Source organism: Seriola aureovittata, chromosome 9 (genome assembly GCF_021018895.1).
Source record: "Seriola aureovittata isolate HTS-2021-v1 ecotype China chromosome 9, ASM2101889v1, whole genome shotgun sequence".
In the NCBI taxonomy this organism is placed as follows: Eukaryota; Metazoa; Chordata; class Actinopteri; order Carangiformes; family Carangidae; genus Seriola; species Seriola aureovittata.
In genome coordinates this window covers 23,088,737-23,096,236 of record NC_079372.1, presented here as the reverse complement: position 1 = coordinate 23,096,236, position 7,500 = coordinate 23,088,737, and the positions used below count along the sequence as shown (strand labels likewise).

The following is a 7,500-nucleotide window of genomic DNA, read 5'->3' as shown; positions in this document are numbered from 1 at the left end:
AACCAGTCAGCAAACCGGTCAGCCAGGAACCACTCAGTAAACCAGTCAGTGAGGAACTAGTCAAAAACCAGTCAGTCAGGAACCAGTCAGCAAACCAGTCAGCCAGGAATCAAGTCAGTAAACCAGTCAGCCAGGAATCAAGTCAGTAAACCAGTCAGCCAGGAACCAGTCAGGAAGAAACCAGTCAGCAAACAGTCAGTCGGGAGCTTGTAAAAAGACCACAATAATAATAATGATGATAATATTATTATTAATAATTATAATAATAATAATAATAATAATAATAATAATAATAATAACAATGAGGACAGGTCTGTATAAAGAGACGAGGTTGTGTGTCAATCTGATGTTCTGATTGGTCGAAACATAGTGTTGGTTTGTAACAGTTTGTTCTGTTTTTTTCTGGTTCCACTTGAAGTCCTGGTTTGGATCTTGGTCGGGTTCTTTGGTTGCAGGTTTTAACTAAATGCTGGACTAAACCCATTGTTATCTCTGTAAAGTTTTCAGTGACATCTGGACGTAGAGAGCAGCATGCGGGGGCGCTGTCAGTCACCACAGACTGACCTCGGCTGATGGAGCGAGTTGACACTGTGTCTTTATTGAAACCAGCTCTGTGAACAAAGACCACCTGGACAAAAGGATCTGAATTTAAATGAACTTTATTGAAAGCTCGGGGTGAGCAGTGTTAATGAACAGTCAGGCTTCAACAGAGAAGCTTTATTTAAACACGGTCTGTGAACAAAGACAAACAAAATGAAGTTCAGTGAAAAGATTCATTCAAAAGATTGAACAAGCTTTATTGACAGCACAGACCTTCAGTGTTTACAGGCTGCTGTCTCACAACTAATGAGTAGGTTTGTTTGGTTTATTCACCAGCTCTGTGAATTATCATCTACAACATGTACAAGTAATGATATTACTGCATTATTATTATTGCTCATGCATCAGTGTATCAGGCTGAAGCGTCAGATTACTGATGATTAATCAGCTCATTATTTGTTAATAGTTTATTCTATCAAACATAAGAGCATGAGCTTCATACTGAGCTACCCTCCAGACCAGCTCACAACATGAAGTACAGCGTGTGTGTGTGTGTGTGTGTGTGTGTGTGTGTGTGTGTGTGTGTGTGTGTGTGTGTGTGTGTCCTACTGTTTGTAATGAAGGAGGAAGTTCCTCTTGTATGGTAAAATGAGCTGTATTTACTGTGGCTCTGTTTCCATTTCCTTTGCTGGCACAGCCTCTTCCTTCCTTTTTCCTCTACATCTGTCTCTCTCTCTGTCTGTCTGTCTGTCTGTCTCTCTGTCTTTTTATGTCAAATTCAGATTCAAAGAAGCATTGTTAACATGACTGTAGTCAGATACATTCATTATCAAATCACACTACAGACAGCATCAACAGTGAAAAAGTACATTTAGATGTGTGAACAACAAAACATATTAATACTATAGTTCAACAGCATCTACAGTATTTTGAAATCACTGTCTGACTGAACAAATAGGAAAGGGCAGAGCTTTTAATTTGAAATGTTACCTGCAATTCACGTCCATCAAAACACCTCAGCCTCATCTTCGGGTTAATTATTGAGTCAGTGTCCGACTGTTCCTTTAAATGCCAGACTGTTAAATATCTTACTGTTGACTGGCTGACTGTTCCTTTAAATGCCAGACTGTTCCTTTAAATGCCAGACTGTTAAATATCTTACTGTTGACTGGCTGACTGTTCCTTTAAGGACCTCCCTTGTCTCAGTGTGAATGTTCAGATTACAGACTGTGGAATAATGTGGTGTCACTGCCATCACAGTGAAGATTATACTGTCTGACTGAGAGAGTGTGTGTGTGTGTGTGTGCGTGTGTGTGTGCGTGTGTGTGTGTGTGTGTGCGCGTGTGTGTGTATAATTGGTATGTTGGTGTGCAGCTGTCTTCAGTCGCTGGCATCTGTTACACCCCCAACTTAGAAACACACACACACACACACACACACACACACACACACACACACACACACGTTAACCAGCTCCTTGTTCTCATGGTTCCACTGTAAAGACAAAGAAAAAACAAGTATTCCTCTGATCTTCTGATGATCAGTCAATCAGTTCATTGATTGATCAGTTGATCAGCTGATCAGTTGATTGACTGACTAATTGTCTTGATTGTTTTCACTGTCTCACATGTTAAATGAAGCTCTGTAGCACAGAACACAAAAATAACAGCGAAGTGTCACATACAGGATCCAGATAGTCTGAGTCCTGGACTCACCAAGTCCTCATGGACACATTACATTAGAGGCTCATGAAACCCAGTCCTGTGAATGCTGGCCCGGGTTCAGACCAGGATGTGGACAGAAGACCAGCACAGGTCGAACCCACAGTCAGTCTGAACCCTCTCCAGTCTGAACCCTCCCACAGAGTCCAGACTCTGACAGAGACCAGATCACTTAGTACAGTCATGTTCTCCGGAGACCAGATACCAGACTGAGACAAGTGACGGAGACAAACAGGAAGACTGCATCAGAGCTCTGCGACTGTTGCACATATGGCTGAGTGTGTTACTGTGTGTGTGTGTGTGTGTGTGTGTGTGTGTGTGTGTGTGTGTGTGCTCTATATATGCAGATTACAGCTCTATAATGTCTCATTGCAGAGTTACAACCATCAGATTAACTCCACAGATTAGTGAATGAAGGCAGGCAGCCTAATCTACTGTATGTGTGTGTGTGTGTGTGTGTGTGTGTGTGTGTGTGTGTGTGTGTGTGTGTGTGTGTGTGTGTTTCGGGGTCAGGTTTAATGGGGATTAAATCCACTGGTGGCCTATTTGGACTCTGCAGTTTTAATTTTTCTGCACAGAAAGTAAAAATAAAACTCTGAGCCCGGTTTAAAGTCCAGATGATAGAACCAGATGAACCAGTGGAACCAGTAGAGGTCCTCTGACTAACTTTCCCAGGACCACAGCTCCCAGTAAATCCAGTATAAACACCAGTCAATTTTACAGTTTGTTTTCATGAACTGTTTCAGTGTTGGTAGTTGAACTTTCAGACAGTAACATGAAGTGAAGGCAACTCATCTTCAGGTGTTTCAGGTGTTTCAGGTGCCACGAGTCCTCCAACCTAAACAACCATATTTTTCTACCCCCTGATACGACCCATAGGAGCGCCTCCTGAAATAGCACCTCTATGGCAGTTACTAAAATAACAGTCATGGCTTGGTTAGGTTCAGGAAAAGGTCGTGATATGGGTTAAAATAAATAGTTCCTCAACGGACGATCTTTGTTGTCATGGTTACAATAATAACAATGGGGTAACCTTTGTTGAATGTTCATGGATAAAAGTAACAACATAAACTGCTGGTTCCACATGGGAGTGGAACACCAGTCTCTTGTGTCATTTTCCTGTGTTCTGTTGATCCATCCACCCCAACCTCCTCCAGGCGCTGACTTTGTCGGTCTTTATATTACGTCACCACACTTTTCCCTTTGCTCCTGTCTTAGATAGTATGGCCACTAGTCACCTAACAACAAAATGTAACTATGGGTCATAATAACCAGCTACACAGACAACCTATGGGCTTGTTTTTTACAGGACGACAGTCTCTTCAGGCGTGTCATGTGTTTCAGGTGTTTCTGCAGATCTGCAGACAACAGACCGACAAACCAAACCTGCAGACCACAGACCTTCAGACCACAGACCTGCAGACCACAGACCTGCAGACCACAGACCTGCAGACCACAGACCTGCAGACCACAGACCTGCAGACCACAGACCACAACCAGATCCAAACTGGATGTAACTCAGACTGTACATAGTGACATGAGCCTCCTGGTTCTGATCAGGTTTATGGAGGATCCTAGTCCTGATGCATCTGTGAGCTGTGAGTTCAAAGAGCCAGAAACTGAACTCGAGTCTCACTTGTAGTAGTTTTTTTTAACATGCAGCAGATGAGAGTCATTAGTTATTAGTTAATCAAATATTTACCAATGACTTTCTGTCAGCTGATGATGTAACACTGTGAAATACTAACACACACACACACACACACACACACACACACTTGAAGTAATTTGTTGGGAGCAATAAGCAGCTGGCTCTCCTGGTTCAGGTTTATCTCTGGTCCATGATTGGACATAGACTGACCCTCGATGAGACTGGATCAAGGGTCCATATGTCCACTAGAGGGCAGCTCAGAGTGACAGATATGGTGACGCGGAGGAGGTGGTAATAACGTCCTGAGGTCATTAAATACATCGTCCTGTGGTCCAGTCTCTGCACTGTGGTCCAGTCCCTCTGTGTCCTGTGGTCCAGTCCCTCTGTGTCCTGTGGTCCAGTCCCTCTGTGTCCTGTGGTCCAGTCTCTGCCCTGTGGTCCAGTCTCTCTGTGTCCTGTGGTCCAGTCCCTCTGTGTCCTGTGGTCCAGTCTCTCTGTGTCCTGTGGTCCAGTCTCTCTGTGTCCTGTGGTCCAGTCTCTCTGTGTCCTGTGGTCCAGTCCCTCTGTGTCCTGTGGTCCAGTCTCTCTGTGTCCTGTGGTCCAGTCTCTGCACTGTGGTCCAGTCTCTCTGTGTCCTGTGGTCCAGTCCCTCTGTGTCCTGTGGTCCAGTCCCTCTGTGTCCTGTGGTCCAGTCCTCTCTGTGTCCTGTGGTCCAGTCTCTCTGTGTCCTGTGGTCCAGTCTCTCTGTGTCCTGTGGTCCAGTCCCTCTGTGTCCTGTGGTCCAGTCTCTCTGTGTCCTGTGGTCCAGTCTCTCTGTGTCCTGTGGTCCAGTCTCTCTGTGTCCTGTGTACCAGAGACCTGGTCTGTAGTTTTAGGTCTGTGTTATTCCACAGAGGAGGACTGAGTTTCTCAACATGAGGACATGAACAAAATCAGGTGGCTCAAACGTCCTCATGATGGTGTGAGTTACGTTCTTCATCCTGAAGTTCTTGAAGGTCTTGATGAGAGGTGATTGATCTCAGTCCAGATCCTCACCTGGCTCCTCTTGATTTGAGAAAAATCATTGATCAGACTGATCAATAATTACTTCACCCTCCATGTGTAAAGGGTGTTTTTGTCTGTCAGTCCTGAGGAGGTGAAGTGAGAGGAAGTGAAGTGAGAGGAAGTGAAGTGACACTCAGACTGACATAACTGATCTTTACTGTGATGAATGAATCAGTGTGTGAGTGAATAGATCCTCTGTGTCTGACTGAGACCCCCTGACCTCACTACAGGACCACTTCCTCTGAGACACACACTGCTGATCTTACTGTTGGTGTGATGATAATCCACTGATCAGTAGTTCAGCTTCTTTTTAGATCCTGGTTTTGGGTCTCCTGTCTGGGCCGGTCTCAGACTCAGTCAGAGTAGCTGAGCTGACAGAGCGGGAACACTAATATGGGCCTCACAAAGATACAAGAATAACAAAACACACACACACACACACACACACACACACACACACAGGGAGGTGGTTGTTGATCCCTGGTTTTTGTCTTCAAGGACGACTCCTGGCTCAGCTGGCTGTGTGTGTGTGTGTGTGTGTGTGTGTGTGTGTGTGTGTGTGTGTGTGCGCGCCTGTATTGTTGGTCGTCCTTCAGACTCTACAAACCATCTGACACAAACAGACTAAAGCTGCTGAAGGAGTGTTTGAGTGTGTGCTAGCGACTTGTTGACAGGGGGCGGAGCCTCACTGTGTGTTGATCAGGTCCGAGGTTTATTGCAGATAAAAGTCCTTCACTCAGATTTTCTGTTAAACAACGTAGTGTTTTCTGTCACATCAGTTTCTTCATGTATGTGTGTAAACAGAGGGACTCAGCGGACAGAAGTCTTTGATCATGGATCGGGTTTCAGACGAGTTTATGGTTTAAGCAGTAGATGAATGTGGATTATCACAGCATTTACAGCGCCACCTGCTGGTCTCATTACATACAGTGGGGACTGTTCAGTCCAGTTCTGTGATGAGGATCAGATGTAGTTTATACTAGAGCAGGTCTGTTCTCTCTGAAGGCTCAGAGAGACTCTGACAGTCACATGATAAAACAACATGTTTATGACGACCACAGTGACAAGGGTGCTGGTTCTGATGGAACTGGAGCTTGGACCAGGATCTGATCAACACTAATCAACTGTGATCCAGGACCAGGATCTCACAGTCCTGCACTTTTTTTCTGTGTGAGCATTAATAACAGTGAAGAACAGGAAGCAGCTGATTGGTCAGAGCAGCTGTATCGACGAGGACAGCTGAGTGTGATAGATCATCAATCAATATGTGCAGTGATTGATTATCTGTGCTCATTAACTCATTACACGCTGCGGCAGACAAACAGGAAGTGATTCATTGCTTGACCTGAGTTGACCTTGAGGGCAGATGGTTGATGAACAATCCTAAGAGAGACGCCTGAACGCACCATCTGGTTTACAATCAGTAACACTGAAGTGTAGGTGGGACCTCTACCTGGGGGAGTACAGTCATTACGGGGGGGGGGGGGGGCAGTGCATCTGATCATGGCCGCTGAAGTACCGTATTCCTATTTCCTACGCCACATCAGATGAACTGTCACTCTGCTGAGTTACACAGCGACTGTATCGTGTGTCAGAGCGGGTATCCTCGGGTATCCCGACATGCAGCTGTCGGCTGTCCTCAACTGAAACATCTGGGACAGATGTGAAACTGTCCTGGAGTCATTTCCAACACCTGTATGTCGGGTGAGGACACAGACACTGGTCCAGTGTACAGTCAGGCCTCAAGTTCAGTCTGCCTCTGTGTGACCTGACGTACGTCTGTATTTGTGTTCCTGCAGGAAACGTCCTCCTGATGAAGAAGGTTCCTCCTCAGTTTCCTCATCGCAGACGCAGCAGGTTGGTGTAACTGTAATCTCTATGTCTGTTGGTGAAACAGCTGAGTCAGGGCGTCCACATGGTTACCATAGCAACCAGTGACCTCACACACAGCCGCCACATGGTGACCGATGATGTCATCAACCCATCAGAGATAAAGTGTGTTGTGTTTTCATGGAGGTGCTGTTGCTGAAGTTGCTGTTCAGTGATTGGTGGAGGATGCAGTGATCTGATTGGCTGTTTCAGAGGAATCTGCAGATTCAGCCTCATTGACCTGTGTGTGTGTGTGTGTGTGTGTGTGTGTGTGTGTGTGTGTGTGTGTGTGTATGTGTGTGTGTAAGTGTAACAGAGCAGTCTTTGTTGTGTCTCTCAGTTGACAGAACACACTGACACGGAGTCTTTGTGGTGTTGTTGTTGTTGTTGTCTGAACATGAGGACACAGTGGAAACACAGAGACAGTCTGAGGCATTGTCATGGTAACATATAAAATCAGTTTGTGAAAGTGAAAGTTTTCATTTAAACTCACTGAATTAAATTAATGTTTGCATTTAGAAACTGGGTTGAATTTTCTGTTCTGGTGGTGAATGTAAACATCCAATAATCAATAAAAAAAAAAACTCAAACAGGAAGCTGTGCAGAGATAATTAATGGATCAGACATCTGTCCAATCAGGTCAGTCAGTCAGTGATCATGTGATCGAAGAACAGA

At 45.0% G+C, this 7,500-nt stretch overlaps 1 protein-coding gene across 2 annotated transcripts in view; it reads left to right on the top strand.

Moving 5' to 3' along the window:
* plxnb3 (plexin B3) overlaps window positions 1-7,500 on the top strand; it is a 53,282-nt gene that overhangs the window by 6,093 nt on the left and 39,689 nt on the right. For both annotated transcript variants that reach the window (XM_056383968.1, XM_056383970.1), the window contains exon 2: window positions 6,756-6,813. The gene's annotated coding sequence lies outside the window, so the exon portion shown is untranslated. The remainder of the gene's footprint in view (window positions 1-6,755; window positions 6,814-7,500) is intronic.